Raw genomic sequence first — 16,873 nt, forward strand, 5'->3', positions numbered from 1 at the left:
AAAGCTGCCAGCTGTGTGCTGCAAACTTTTCTGTACAGTTTCCACTATCTGGCTCCCTTGTACACACCTTTTTGTTTTTACCAGTGTTAGGGGCTGGCTGCTTTGTATAAAGTTAATCCGTCTGTAATGACACAAACCGCCTCTCTTGAATGAGACCACTGTTCCAGCTCTCAGCTTTTTTTTTTTTTTTCCTTCAAAGTCTGTGAAACTATTGTATCTAACAAAATGTACTAGCGGAGCACAATTTTTTTCCTTTCTTTCTTTTTTCTAAAGTATTGATAATCAAAAAGTCAAATATGACTATATAATTAGTAAATTGTGATAGACTGTCCACAATCCATATACATTCATATATTATTAACCTCAAGCAATGTAGGTTCTCATAATTTTATATAATGAAAATATTTATTTCAAAAATTGGTGACAATGATAAATAACATACAACACTAAACCCCTACAATATAAAAACAACCAACATAAAAGACATAATGTAAATAGATGCAATAAAAGTCCATAATCTAACACAGAAATGAACTATAAGTCAAAGGACCGCATGATATTTTGTCGAATCCACATGTAACATCAGCCGACACGTGTTTCGTCCACACATTGGACTTCTTCAAGGCTTAATCTCTCCATTTACCACTTGTATCTCCAAATGATATTCAAATCTCTTGGTATTGTCCGCACTAAGCTTGTTCATTGTACAAAAAAAACGCAACTGATTTTCATTTTTTTTTTTTTTTTTGGACAATATAATTTTAGTTCATCAGCTTATAGTTGGTCCTGTGTCCTCGTAACGTCCGCATAATAGCAATCCGCGTCCCGTGTTGCTTCGTTGCAATAACAACGAAGGTGTGTGCCTACACACTGTTATTGCAACGAAGCAACACAAAAGAAGAAAGAAAGAGAAAAAAAAATGGTTGTGCTCCGCTAGTACATTTTGTTTGGTTCTATTGTTACGGTCTTTTCTTTGAAAAACCGGAAAGCACATCAGGGCAACGATGTGCATTAGTGTAAGAGCACTACCTAACGAACGAGTTACTTACCTTCGGTAACGACTTTTCTGGTGGATACATTAGCTACCTGTGGATTCCTCACCTGATGAATACTCCCATGGCGCCAGCATTTGACGGAAATCTTCTTACTAGTCTCTGCACGTCGACGAGGACGTCACTCTAGCCCACGCGACGCCGTCTGACGTCATACAGGCAATAAGAAGTCCTCGCCGACGTGCCGATGACAGTACCAACATTTTTTACGTGCATGAGAATAATAATAATAACCCAATGCAATGAAAGAGCAAAGCAACATCTCTTAATATTGTAAATCACACAACATTGCAATAAAATAGCTGTAGATTTAATATAACCTTTTTTTTTTTTTTTTTTTTTTTTTTTAAACAAATAAATATATTTATACATACGAATCATGTATATACCCAATATATATATAGATTTATATATAAATATACACATATATACAAATATCATACATGCAAAATGTATTGCAACTTTGAAGACCAAAAGGAGCACACTCAAGGATTGCTTGGAGAGACCAAAAAGGCAACGGGGAGGCGGGTGGGACCGTGAGGAATCCACAGGTAGCTAATGTATCCACCAGAAAAGTCGTTACCGAAGGTAAGTAACTCGTTCTTCTGATGGATACAACTACCTGTGGATTCCTCACCTGATGAATAGAGTCCCAAAGCAGTACCACGCCCGGCGGTGGGTGCCTAAATGGTCAAACCAAGAAATCCTGCAGCACTGACCGTGCAAAATGACCGTCCCTTCTGACCTCAGAGTCCAAACAGTAATGTTTCACAAAAGTGTGAAGGGACGACCAAGTTGCGGCCTTGCAGATGTCAACCACAGGAACACCCCTGGCCAAGGCCGAAGAGGCCGACTTAGCTCTGGTGGAGTGAGCTCTAATGCCCTCAGGCGGATCCTTCTTTGCCAAAGAGTAACAGATTTTAATGCAAAGAACAACCCACCTGGAGAGTGTTCTCTTGTGGACTGCCTTTCCTCTCCTCTTGCCCACGTATCCGACAAACAGCTGATCCTCCAGCCTGATATCCTTCATTCTGTCGATATAGAAGCTCAACGCCCTTTTTGGGTCCAGGCGATGTAGTCTTTCTTCCTCCTTTGAAGGATGAGGCGGAGGATAAAACGTGGACAAAGTGATTGTCTGAGCCAAATGGAAGGGTGAAACAACCTTCGGAAGGAAAGCAGCCTTGGTCCTCAACACCACCTTATCCCCATAAAACGTTATATAAGGGGGTTTAACCGATAAGGCCTGCAACTCACTCACTCTCCTTGCAGATGTTATAGCTACCAGGAATACTGTTTTAATAACCAAATACCTTAAGGGGCAAGAATGCATAGGCTCAAAAGGGGACCCCATAAGGAAAGTCAGGACCAAGGACAAATCCCATTGAGGCATAACGAATGGTTTTGGAGGATATTGATTCAGAAGACCTTTCAAGAATCTGAGAACAATAGGGGATTTAAATAACGATGGTTGGTCTGGAAGACAAATGAAGGCTGACAAGGCCGACAAATAACCCTTAATGGTAGCTACTGCACAACCTTTCTGCGCTAGAGACAGTGCAAAAGACAAAACATGTGACAGATGAGCATGTAAGGGATCAATCTGTCTCTCTCCACACCACATAACAAATTTAGACCACCTATTAGCGTAGATAGATTTAGTGGAGTGTCGCCTGGCCGCTAAGATAACATCCACTACATCAGGCGGGAGAGAGAAGGAACTCAGGTTGCCCCGTTCAATCTCCAAGCATGTAGGTGCAGACTCTGGAGGTTGGGGTGTAAAACCTGCCCCTGCGACTGCGAGAGGAGGTCTGCCCTGAGAGGGAGACGGAGCGGAGGGCACAGTGAGAGTTGGAGAAGGTCGGAGTACCATACCCTCCTTGGCCAATCCGGAGCTATTAAGATGACTTGGGCCCGGTCTTGGCGAATTTTCCTCAACACTCGAGGAATCAAGGGTATGGGGGGAAACGCGTAAAGCAACTGGTCGCACCAGGTTATCTGAAACGCGTCCCCCAACGCTCCCTGCATCGGATACTGGAGGCTGCAGAATAACGGGCAATGCGCGTTCTCCCGAGTGGCAAACAGATCTATCCGAGGAAACCCCCACATCTGGAAGATTAAACAGACTTGATCTGGATGGAGACGCCACTCGTGGTCTGCCGAGAATTGGCGACTGAGACTGTCCGCACGTACATTCAAGACCCCGGCCAGATGATTTGCCACCAAGCAAATCTGATGGTCCTTTGCCCAGGACCATAGCCGAAGAGCTTCTCTGCAGAGAAGGTACGACCCTACTCCTCCCTGTTTGTTTATGTACCACATCGTGGTAGTATTGTCCGTCAGGACCTGTACCGACTGACCACGAAGGGATGGGAGGAAGGCCTTGAGAGCCAAACGTACAGCCCGTAACTCCAACAGATTGATATGAAACACCTGTTCCTCTGGAGACCAAAGCCCTTTGATCTCCAGATCCCCCAGATGAGCTCCCCATCCTAGGGTGGAGGCATCCGTTATTACTGTGGCCACTGGTGGCGACTGCGCGAACGGCTTCCCCTGTGAAAGATTGTTGCCCGCAATCCACCACTTCAATTCCACAGCAGCATCTCTGGAGATCTTGACAGTACCTTCTAAATCTCCCTTGTGTTGAGACCACTGCCTTCGGAGGCACCACTGAAGAGCCCTCATGTGCCAGCGAGCATGCGTGACCAACAGAATGCAGGAGGCGAACAGACCGAGCAGACGAAGGACCTTGAGGACTGGAACTACCGCTCCATTTCGAAACATTGGAACCAATTCCTGAATATCTTGAATCCGCTGAGGCGGAGGAAAGGCTCGACTCAATGTTGTATCCAGTACTGCCCCTATGAACAGGAGGCGCTGAGAGGGCTCCAGGTGAGATTTGGGCACGTTCACCGAAAAGCCCAGGTCGAACAACAACTGGGTTGTTGACTGCAGATGATGCGACACAAGCTCCGGGGACTTGGCTTTGATCAACCAGTCGTCCAAGTAAGGGAATACTGCTATCCCCTTCCTTCTGAGCTCCGCCGCAACCACTGACATCACCTTTGTGAAGACTCGAGGTGCTGAAGTAAGACCAAACGGGAGGACCGCAAACTGATAGTGCTGCGACCCTACCACAAACCGGAGATACTTCCTGTGCGACTTGAGTATCGGGATATGAAAGTAAGCATCCTGCAAGTCGACAGACACCATCCAATCTTCCTTGTTCAACGCCAAAAGCACCTGTGCTAGGGTCAGCATCTTGAACTTTTCCTGTTTGAGGAACCAATTCAAGATCCTCAGATCCAGGATTGGTCTCAACTGACCATCCTTTTTGGGAATCAGGAAGTATCTTGAGTAACAACCTCGACCCTTTTCCTGCTCTGGGACCAACTCTACCGCGCCCTTTGAAAGGAGGACTTGAACCTCCTGTTCTAGCAACAGGAGGTGTTCTTCTGAACAATAAGATGGGCGGGGCGGGATGAGGGGCGGGAACTCCCGAAAGGGAAGGGCGTAGCCTTTTCCCACAATGCCGAGAACCCAAGTGTCCGTTGTGATAGACCTCCACTTGTGGAGAAAACGCTGTAATCTTCCCCCTACAGGAGAGGAGTGAGTGGGAAACGGTGGAAGCCTAAGGCTGCTTCCCCTGCTGCACCCCTCCAGAGGACGAGGAAGAGGCAGAGTGCTGTTGAGAGGCTCCTCTGGTACGGACCCCACCCCTCCCCCTCCCTCTAAATGACCTATAGGGGAGGGAAGAGGCGGGTTGCTGGAACCTCCCCCGAAAGGAAGAGGAATAAGAGCCACGCCCAAATCCCCGAAACCTCCTGAAAATTCTAGAAGAGGCAGAGGAAGAAGGAGCTTGCAGTCCTAACGATTTGGCTGTGGCTCTGCTCTCCTTAAATCGTTCCAAGGCTGAATCTGCCTTGGCTCCAAACAGTCTGTCCCCATCAAACGGGAGGTCCAGCAGGGTCGACTGCACATCCGCAGAGAACCCTGAGTTTCGGAGCCAGGCCTGTCTTCTTGCCACCACAGCCGTGCCCATCGCCCTGGCCACCGAGTCGGTCGTGTCCAGCCCAGACTGGATAATCTGGGTCGCGGCAGCCTGGGCGTCCGAGACCACATCCAAAAGACCCTGGGGAAGCTCCGTGAATGAAGACGAAATATCATCCATCAGCGCATGGATGTACCTCCCCAGAATGCACGTGGCGTTGGTGGCCTTCAACGCCAAACTGCATGACGAAAATATTTTCTTGGACTGCGCATCCAGTTTCTTGGAGTCTCTGTCTCCAGGCACCGTCGGGAAGGAACCAGGCGCTGACTTTGAGGAACAGGAGGCTTGCACCACCAAGCTCTCCGGCGTAGGGTGTCTAGAGAGAAAGCCAGGGTCAGATGGTGCAGCTCGATACCTCCTGGCCACAGCCCTATGAACGGCCGAGGAAGACACCGGCTTCTTCCACACCTCCAACACCGGATCCAGCAAAGCCTCATTAAATGGCAAGAGAGGCTCAGCTGCAGCAGAGGCCGGATGCAATACCTCTGTCAGCAAATTCTGCTTTGCCTCTGCCACCGGCAAAGGCAGGTCCAAAAAGCTCGCTGCCTTCCTCACCACAGCATGAAAGGAAGCAGCCTCCTCCGTATATTCCCCTGGAGATGAAAGGTCCCACTCAGGGGAAGTGTCCAGCCCACTGGCTGTATCCAGACCATGCAGTCCGTCTCCAGAGTCCTCAATCTCTCCCTCCTCTAGGACTCGCTGGTACTCTTGCTCTTCTAAAAGACGGAGAGCACGCCTCCTCGAATGAAGTCTCTCCTCGATACGCGGAGTCGACATGGCCTCCGCCGACGTCGAAGAACGGCGCCGATCTCCAGAAGCATCTGACGCCGCGTCCGGCGCCACAGGCAGCTTCGGCGCCGAGGCAGGAGCCGGAGGACGAGGTCTTGGAGCCGATGGACCAACCGGAGTCACAGGGCAAAATCCTGACTTCGACGGAGGGGCAACCTCCGGGGCCGAAACATCCGAAGCCACCGGAGCGGCCACCGACGCCGGCACCGGCGCCGAGCCCACATTCCCAAAAGGGAGAAAGGGCATAAAGGGTGCCGGCCGAAGAGGCGCAGGATCACCCAACGAAAAGGCCAAGGGCCCCGAAGGACCAGCCGGAGCAGCTCCTGGAGCCATCTGCTGAAAGATGGTATACATCGCATTAAGAAACGCGGTACTATCGGCTCCAGGAGTGGGAAAAGCCGGATACTGGGGTGCCTGGATCGAGGGCGACCCCGACGCCGGCCTCGACGTCTGCGACGCCGGAGAAAACACAAGAGGCTGCACCACCTCAATCACTGACGCCTGACCAGGTGAAGTCGGTGACGCCGGAGAGGGCAACGGCGTCGATGGATGCGGCGTGACCGTGGGGCTGACCTCCCAAGTCCTCCGACGCCGAGCCGAAGGTGACCTCGAATGAGACTCCTTGCTGGAGTGACGTCGTGAGTCTCTACGGCGCCGGGAGTCTCGATGACGCCGGTGAGACCTTGGCGAAGAAGACTTCTTATGATGTTTCTCCTTCTTCTTTGACTTTGCCATGAATAACTTGGCCTCGCGCTCTTTGAGGGCCTTCGGATTCATGTGTTGACATGAATCGCAAGTCGAGACGTCGTGGTCGGAGCTCAAACACCATAGACAGTCGGAGTGAGGATCTGTAACTGACATCTTGCCCCCACACTCTCGACAGGGCTTGAAACCCGACTTCCTCTGAGACATTGTTACCGCAGAGAAGACTACGCAGCAGACAATACACTGTAACCACGAAGGTAACAGTAACTCCCTCGAAGATAACCGTTTCGAATGCACGGAAAAAAGGGAACTGTCATCGGCACGTCGGCGAGGACTTCTTATTGCCTGTATGACGTCAGACGGCGTCGCGTGGGCTAGAGTGACGTCCTCGTCGACGTGCAGAGACTAGTAAGAAGATTTCCGTCAAATGCTGGCGCCATGGGAGTATTCATCAGGTGAGGAATCCACAGGTAGTTGTATCCATCAGAAAGCATTTATACTTGGGTAAATTAGGAAATGTGCATTGATACTGTTGCTTAGTGTTGCCAATTTTTTTCTTCTCTTAAAACTATTGTATCTAAAATGGAGACCGAGCAACGTAATATTAAGTAATGTAGTGAGCAGTGGTCTCGTCTGGTGTTGGGCAGACGTGTGTGTGTGTGTGTGTGTGTGTGTGGTTTTTTTTTTTTTTTTTGGTAAATGTATTCAATTGCTTAAAAATATTTTTCATTGAGCGTATTATTGAGAGGTTTTGAAAAGTGCTGTGGGCTGTTTTTTGATGTCCAACAGCAGTGACAGAAGACAAAAATATTGTTAAATGGTGGGGAGGGGAAGTTGTAGTCCAGTTGGGTAGGCTTTCTAACTCTGTCCATTGTTCTTTAATCTGGATTCCTTTTTATAAACTCATTTGAGAGAAAGTCAGAAAAGTATTTTTCAGCCGTTTCTTGAACTGCTTATAATTGGCTTTAGATCTCAAGTTAGTGATAAGGGCATTTTATAGTCTTCTATAACCAGAGAATTTGTCTTTGTGTTTTATCCTCTCAAGATGTTGTTGGTATATCACGTAGACTAACGTTCAGTAAAGGTTCCTGAGTTGGGTGCAGAGAGGTCAGTTTCTGCATGTATTCTAAGTGTTGGGACCAGTACGCTTTATGAACCACACACAAAGCCTTCTGTTTGGTTCTTCTGTCCACAAGGAAGGATGTAGAGTACTTTAAAGACTGTCTTCGTATGCTTCAACCCGTTAAGGCCTACACGTCTTTCATCTCCCCAAGAAACTCCATGCCAGATTACTAAATAGATGATAATACAGTAGTGGAGATGTGCAGGGATGAAAACCCTCCTCAGGTTTACGCTGTGGCAGGTTTAAAGAAGTTGCAGGATTGTTTTTTAAATTTTTATTTATTTTTTTTAAACATGGGAAACTGCCCATTATCATTCATTCCTCAAAAGTGATGCAGTGGATTTGAAGTCAAAATATCCCCAGATATCCTACTTTTGGGCAGGCAAATAGGGGAGGGAGGTTCAGAACGCTTGGTGTCCAGCCAAAGGGTGGTGAATCGAGCTGAGAACTTCTAATTACGACAGTCTGTCTCAGTACTGTTTACACAGAGGATATTCTCCTTCCTTCATTGGAACACCAAGTTCAGGTATAATGTAATCCTTATCAGATTATCTGGACTAGTCTCCAAACAGAAGTGGATTTGCCTGCCATCAATGTACTTCTAGAAGTTAATTGGTCCTGTTTAAGAAGCTTTTCCAGGACACATGCATACATGTTGAACAGTAAACAATGGAGGAGCAGCACAAGACGCAGGTTGTAAAGATAATTTGTTGAACCCATTGAATAATGTTTTTTTTTTTTTTTTTTTGCTGCTGTGTTTGAGATGATTGAATCAATCACATAGCTGGTATGCATAGTTCTGTCCAGTGTTTGTCAACAGTATTTTATGGTCATTCATTTCATAGGTAGTGGAAAGTTTGAGTATAAAAGATATCTTGCCCTCCTCCTGGAGAGAATGAACTGCCCTCTTACACTGGCCAGCGCTGTTCAGTGCCCTTCACGTACTTGAATCCAGACTGAAAGTAATGAATAAGTTGCTTTAGTTCACCATACTCATTAATAGTTGTTCCCTCTGATTACACAATTTTACTGTGGAAAGGGAATGTTGGAAATTGAGACTAGGTCATGGGATGTTATTTTTAAGAAGGGTATGATGACACGTTTACTTTGGTTGACTAGTAAAATTGTAGGTAAAGAGACCCATTAATAATAATTTGTTGTATCTCTTTCGATTGAGAAGAATTGTTTGAAGCATGCAGCTGGCAAGATCTATAGAAATAGATACATGTCTTAAGGATCAGACTTTGCTTCTTAATGAGAGGGTGTATCCAAGAGTTTGCCTGCAGTGAAGACATTATAATAAAGGTGGGGAAGTTAGGAGAATCTGGGATGGTGGTGGGATAATTTTATTTGTTGTGGTTTTAAGTTGTTTTTTCCATTATTGCTGTGATATTTTTGGGTTATTTTGTAGGCAGTCTGGATCAGTCAGTTCCTTATTTAATGTGGAAAGGTTCCTTCCTGGTGTTCAATGCCCTATTAATGCATTTAGCAGAACAACACACTTATGCTTTCTTAATGTCTGTATGGTAAATTCTTCGGTGTCTGTTCCAGCGAGTGTTGTCTCTTCAGCCTGAGAGTTGCACTATTGTGCTTTAGGCTGCGGTTAGCCTGTTTCAGAGAGTGTTGTTCTCTCCTGAATCAAATCTTGGGTGATGTGATGTCCAGATTGTGTTTTATAGATTTGACGGATGTTTGAATCTGTAAGGCAATCAATATACTGATTTAGAGGTAAGGGTTTCAAAGTCTCGTTGGTTCAAACTCCTGTGCTTATATTTCTTTAATGCCTCATAGGAATGGAGTGGGGTATTGGTTCTGACGTGGCCGATGAGGTTGTTTTGTAGGTTTAACAGGTTGCTGGATGTACTAAATTAGACTAGGTTATTGGTTTGATGTACCTGTTTAAAGACGGTATCTTAAGGTTAACACACATGCAGTTATATGACTGTTGAAGGCAAGGGGCCTGCAGGTTTGCGTGGGGGTCTGTGTTGTATTTAACATGTGCCATATTGATTCACAGATTGGTCTTTTTTTTTTTTTTTTTGCCTCCATTTGAAGTGTCACTTCAAGGAGTTATTGTAACTAGGTAAGGTTATATTTAGGGTACGGTACTCTACAGCTACACACACACTCTGTTTGTAATGTGGGTCCCTGAGGAAATTTCACACTATCTGTAAAAGAGAATATTACATATAATAATTATCAGAAATAGTTTTATTTGACCCTGAAGCCGTTCAAATATATAAAGTTGATCATGTTGCTCTGTCCAGCATGTAAATAAAAGTAGGAAAGAGAAGTGTACCTGAAGTAAATGATGCATGCAGTGATTCTAAATGCAGTTCATTCACACAGTCAGTGATTATCCTGAAATCTGGCATAGATTATCCCACATGGATCCGTGCCAGCACACATTAGTGATCTCTGAGCACACCCCCTCCACTAGTGCACTGGAGTCTAATCAATGTCAGATTTTGAAGATTTTTACTAGAAATTATTTTGTAAATTAAGAATCTAATTAGAACTCATTTGCATAGTCTGGTTTTCTTGAAAATATGGCCTACCTGGGTGAGCCTTTACAAAACCTCATCAGCCTATCATTGCCAACCACAGCAAGCATGAGGTCCACATCTCTGCGGACTGCCCGCCCGTTCATGAGGGGCTAATCCATACCCGTTTTTCAGTCTATGCACATGACACAAATGTACTTATAGCAAGCCTACATTGGATTAATTTACATATACTGCAGTTGTCTGGGGCTGGTTCAAGTGTTCTGGATCCCAAGCCAGTTGTTCAGCATATCTTCATGAAAAACATTTACATACAGTGAATCTGTGCGTGTTGTCAATATCTGACTCAACTGAGCTTTTGTTGGACCCATCCGACCTAAACCATTTTCCTAAAATTTTCCCTGGATAAGTCCTCCTTGTTGCATTAAATTTACACTGTCAAGAGAGAAGGAAAACAGTTTATAAAAAATTAAGTTTTAGAGCTGCATAGCCTGTCCGCTCCTGCGTGTCTGCAGCGAGGCTGGTTGCAAAAATAAAATTCATGCAAATGTTTACTCTTGATACAAGTACTGTCAGGTATTGAAGCCTCCTTCCACCATGGGGGAACCAGGAGCTGCTCCTCCCTCTTAACTGATAACCCTTCTGAGTCTCCTGTGCCTCTAGAGCAGAGGTTTCAAACCTTTTCTGTAACAAGAGCTAGTTATGTTCAACGAAAATCATCCTGAGCTGCTAATATTATTAGTGTTGTAATAGTGACCACATCAGACAAGATTACATTAGTTGCCATCATATGCATGATTACCAGCAGTGATCGCTTTGGTGCGTCAGGCAGGTTTGCCAGCATTGATGTGCATTAGAATAAGAAAGAAACTGAGTTTTATATTCCCCTACATGAGTAACATTTGACAGTCTTACCCATGACACCAAGCTTCTATTAGTAAGAGGTCTCGCCAACCCAACATGATTTATCACTCCAATATCTGCTTGTAATACAGTTTGAATATTGATCCATTTTTCTATAAACAGCTGCTCATGAGGTCTCACAATTCACAATTTTGAGATCATATATCAATTCACCCAAGCAAAAGCTTCTAACTTAGTAGGCATGGCTACACACACAGGATAGCTACTTATGGGTAGCTGGAGAGCTATTCGTTCTTGAGGCTCCCAGATACGGTTAGCAGAGCGTTGTATGCTGGCACAGTGTGTTTATGGCCTTGGTCTTTTTTTAAAAAAAAAAATGTTTACAAAGCCTTGCATTCTGGGACTTGTGGTCTTCATTTGCAAGCAGCTGATCGCGAGTATGTGTTAGAAGAAACGACCAGGGTGTAGAACTTTTTGTCCTAGCAGCTGAGGGGCCTTCGACATTGGGTGATCATTTTCTGTGGATCCCATTGTTTTAGATAAGTGGTGAAGCCAGGGTCCATATTCATCTCTTCTGTTTCTGAAGTTTTCCTCTTGGTCTGTGGGCCGCTGCTCTTCGAAATAAATGTGAGGTTAAGAAAAACATGGAAAGTTAAAAATGCATATGTCTACCTGGGATCACACTCCTAAATGTACTCATCACTGACTTGAAGGGAAACATAGCAGTGTATTTCAGTAATGTGCAGAAGCGTTACACCTTAGTACATCAGAATAGGTAAGTGCATTCAGAAGTATTTTATTTAAAACTGATAGTTTTCAAAAGTGAGTGAGAAATATTTGTGTCTCATCTCACCTTAACAATGCCAATAGTGAACTAAGAGGCAAGTCACTTGCCACGTGGAACCCTCTGGGTGGTCAGCGTTTTTATTATACAGGGAGTGCAGAATTATTAGGCAAATGAGTATTTTGACCACATCATCCTCTTTATGCATGTTGTCTTACTCCAAGCTGTATAGGCTCGAAAGCCTACTACCAATTAAGCATATTAGGTGATGTGCATCTCTGTAATGAGAAGGGGTGTGGTCTAATGACATCAACACCCTATATCAGGTGTGCATAATTATTAGGCAACTTCCTTTCCTTTGGCAAAATGGGTCAAAAGAAGGACTTGACAGGCTCAGAAAAGTCAAAAATAGTGAGATATCTTGCAGAGGGATGCAGCACTCTTAAAATTGCAAAGCTTCTGAAGCGTGATCATCGAACAATCAAGCGTTTCATTCAAAATAGTCAACAGGGTCGCAAGAAGCGTGTGGAAAAACCAAGGCGCAAAATAACTGCCCATGAACTGAGAAAAGTCAAGCGTGCAGCTGCCACGATGCCACTTGCCACCAGTTTGGCCATATTTCAGAGCTGCAACATCACTGGAGTGCCCAAAAGCACAAGGTGTGCAATACTCCGAGACATGGCCAAGGTAAGAAAGGCTGAAAGACGACCACCACTGAACAAGACACACAAGCTGAAACGTCAAGACTGGGCCAAGAAATATCTCAAGACTGATTTTTCTAAGGTTTTATGGACTGATGAAATGAGAGTGAGTCTTGATGGGCCAGATGGATGGGCCCGTGGCTGGATTGGTAAAGGGCAGAGAGCTCCAGTCCGACTCAGACGCCAGCAAGGTGGAGGTGGAGTACTGGTTTGGGCTGGTATCATCAAAGATGAGCTTGTGGGGCCTTTTCGGGTTGAGGATGGAGTCCAGCTCAACTCCCAGTCCTACTGCCAGTTCCTGGAAGACACCTTCTTCAAGCAGTGGTACAGGAAGAAGTCTGCATCCTTTTAAGAAAAACATGATTTTCATGCAGGACAATGCTCCATCACACGCGTCCAAGTACTCCACAGCGTGGCTGGCAAGAAAGGGTATAAAAGAAGGAAATCTAATGACATGGCCTCCTTGTTCACCTGATCTGAACCCCATTGAGAACCTGTGGTCCATCATCAAATGTGAGATTTACAAGGAGGGAAAACAGTACACCTCTCTGAACAGTGTCTGGGAGGCTGTGGTTGCTGCTGCACGCAATGTTGATGGTGAACAGATCAAAACACTGACAGAATCCATGGATGGCAGGCTTTTGAGTGTCCTTGCAAAGAAAGGTGGCTATATTGGTCACTGATTTGTTTTTGTTTTGTTTCTGAATGTCAGAAATGTATATTTGTGAATGTTGAGATGTTATATTGGTTTCACTGGTAATAATAAATAATTGAAATGGGTATATATTTTTTTTTGTTAAGTTGCCTAATAATTATGCACAGTAATAGTCACCTGCACACACAGATATCCCCCTAACATAGCTAAAACTAAAAACAAACTAAAAACTACTTCCAAAAATATTCAGCTTTGATATTAATGAGTTTTTTGGGTTCATTGAGAACATGGTGGTTGTTCAATAATAAAATTAATCCTCAAAAATACAACTTGCCTAATAATTCTGCACTCCCTGTACATAGACAACATTATAGTTATTAGATCAAACTCGAGAGGTTTGTCCAGCATATATAATGAGCTCATAAATTTCAAGTTGCTCTTCTGTGTTGAATTGAAGAAAAGGGAGGCAAAGTGAAATGAGGCAATCGCCTAGGATTGAACAATTGGGTCAAGTGGGAAGCCAGGATTGATCTTAGGTTTTCTGGTTTTACATTGTGCAATTGTATTTAATTTCAGTTTAATAATCAAGTAACTTCCTTTTTATACTTGCCTCTTCCAAGGTAATAATAGCAAGTGGAATGGTTTACCCCAAGGTGCTGTAGAGGGATAGCACTTCAGATAAAGAATGACACAAATCAAATCAAATATATGATTCTTCAAGAGTCTTAATGTAGAGGGCACTGTGGAAAGAGACTCTCGCAATACCACCATGAACCACTGACCACACATCAGTTATTTGCTCCTACACTCACTTTAACCACCCTCGGAGCCCCACTCCCACGTGCTGGCTTTAATGAAAGCCTCGGGCACACCTCAGACCATAGTTTCTGGCCCTTGTGGAAATGTTTGCGTACCCATGTATTAGGATGTCCTTTTTTTTTTTCTTTTTTTTTCCAAGCAGGTTCTTTTTCAGAAATCTTAGTTTTTTTTCATCTGCTTTTGGAGTAGTGCCATTTTGGCACCACTAGGGGCACAGTTATGCAGTTCTGTTTGATACTTCTGACTGCAGATCACTCAACTTTAGGATACCATCAGGTTCCCAATTGCATCTGGAGAAATCTTCCGTTGATGCTTTTACACGTCAGTGGGTGGTGCCGTGGTGACTCAGTGCTGCCTGGAAATGATGAAGTGGAGCCATATATAAACGGTTCCCCTGCACACTGGGGTCTGTCTTTTCTTTCAGCACCCTTGGATGAATTTAGGAGCAGAGCTCTGGATCCACATCAAACAAGATTTCACTTTGTGGGGGTACTGTTGGACTTCTGCTACTGGGTTCACCACTGATGCCTTCTGATCTGATGGAATCCATTACTGGGCCCATACCAACTTCTACCTCGGTGCCTAGGTCCACAACTGTTCCTTCCATACCAAGTCTGTTTGCACCTGGTGATGAGCCCAACCTGGTCCCTGACCCCAGCTGAAAGAACGTGTTATGAAATCACAAAAGCACAGCTAGTTGTTAAACAACTCCATTCCAGTACAAAACTTCTGCCTGTACTTCTAATATCTGCACAGGAATAGCTTTATTCTTGGCTCTGATTTGGACTGACTATAAGAGGTAAATAGTTGTGTTTGGGACTTGCGGTTATTTCTTGGGAATCATATTGTAGCTTTTATTAACTTTACTGTGTGGGGCCCTTTAATGTACAGAATGTTAGTCTTTGTTTTGCTCTCATTTCTTAGTGTGAGCTCCAAACTCATTGAGTTAGAGGGTGTAGTCTGGAACCGTCACCAAGAGATATGTTCTGTGTCCTGAAAGTTATAAAATCCTTCAAAAGACTTTCTCCATGAATTCATCATCATTGCTGACTAAAATGTACCTCAGGAAACTGATGTTGAGGAAAGGACAAAATGCTGGCTCCTTCCTATACTTGAACCGGGAAAGACACACTCAGAAATTTTATATATTTTTGGAACTTTTTATAAGGCGCGAACAAGTCCCCATGATACTTCAAAGCGGGTCAAGTTACACATTTAGTATTATAATTCATATACAAATTAATATATTAACAATAATAGCACATACGCCCGGCAAATCAAAAGTAGATTTCAGGGAGACCTTACAAAGCCAGACAGAGTTGAGCAGTCTAAGCACTACTGGTCAGGAGTTCCATATTTTGGGGGCATGCAAAGAGAAAGAACGGGCATTGCAGAATTTTACAGGCTAGACCCCATAGATATGAGCCATGGTGACCTGACCCCTCTTTGAGCCCCTCGTGCTCAGGCTGGAGCCCCTTGAGCTGGATACCACCCTCACTTAATAAATACCTCTCTAGCTAGGGAAAACCGAGGCTCATCCAACTGGGACAGACACATTCTTTCTAGGCATAAAGCCACTCAACCAGGGGGTCAGATACCCTCTTTAATCTCTTTGCTTTGGAGCGAGCCCCTAAGTAGGGAAGCACGCTTGAAAAATCAAGGCCAGTTAGGGGAACACCCCAGCCCTGTTTCCTCACTCCCATGAATAACAACACCCCATCTAGAGTGACAAGAGCGCATACCGATGTACACTGAACAAGCAGATCCATTCAATTAGGAAATGACTGAGAAAGATGCTCTTAGCTCAGCAGAAGCGCAGTTCACAGCGTAGGGAAAACAGCAGTACTATTCCTAAGCAAAACACTTGCACCTTCCGTGTTTAGGGAATAAAGGCAGCTGGTAGGTTATATGTGTATGTATGTGTATATGTTGTTTCTGTGCTTGGCATGTTCGTGGATCATTGCATGGCTCCTGGTTTTTATCTACTCATCACTCGTATGTCATGTCTCTATCAAACTATCCTCTATTCTCACTCTGACTCATCCCAAATCCCTTCTACCACTTTAATCTCCTAAATATCTCTGCCTAGGCTCTTCCCTCCACATCTAACTCACCAAACCTCACTCTACCTCTGTGACCTCCCACACAACCCTACTAAATTCTCCTGCATTCATCTCACCCTGCTACTATGCTCTCCCTAACCCTTCCACATACTCTTCCCCTGCCACCCCCCTTTACTCATCCCAAGCCTTTGGGTTGAGTAAATGAAGGATATACTCCCAATTAACACCTCTGTATTTATTTCCTCCTCCACCCCTCCATTACTCCAGTCTAACTAACAAACTCTCATATCCACGGCTCAAATTAACTCCTAATAATACTAAAACTGTACTCATTATTTAACTATACTAATCCATCACTAATTCTTGTTGGGTTCCGGAGTAGCGTGCTACTCATCGAAAAGCGCTTTGACGCCTCGCCAGGGGTAGTAAGCGCTATATAAATACGATTACAATACAATACTTATTCATGTTGACTGGAGATCTCCGTCGCCACTAGGCGGCGCCTTATACTGACACTATCCTCCCTCTCATAGGCCATTATTTTCGTTTACACGAGGTCGTTGAGCGCCGAAGAATGGGGGCCCGTGTTACGTTAGTGCCCGAGGCCCCACAAAAGCTTGTCATATGCCGGTGACAGTAGTGGTGGCTGCATTTCTGTACATGCATATTTTGGACGAAGCAGCTATGGTTACCCTTTTGGCGACATTAGTTGCTGGTGTGTTTTCAGAGGTGCTCGGTGCGGATTGTTGATATATTTGCGGACAAT

At 44.8% G+C, this 16,873-nt stretch overlaps 1 protein-coding gene across 2 annotated transcripts in view; it reads left to right on the plus strand.

Annotated features, from left to right (window-relative positions):
* TRIOBP (TRIO and F-actin binding protein) overlaps positions 1–16,873 on the plus strand; it is an 82,864-nt gene that overhangs the window by 25,013 nt on the left and 40,978 nt on the right. The window lies entirely within an intron of this gene.

The sequence above is a fragment of the Pleurodeles waltl genome, chromosome 4_2 (assembly GCF_031143425.1).
Source record: "Pleurodeles waltl isolate 20211129_DDA chromosome 4_2, aPleWal1.hap1.20221129, whole genome shotgun sequence".
Classification (NCBI taxonomy): domain Eukaryota; kingdom Metazoa; phylum Chordata; class Amphibia; order Caudata; family Salamandridae; genus Pleurodeles; species Pleurodeles waltl.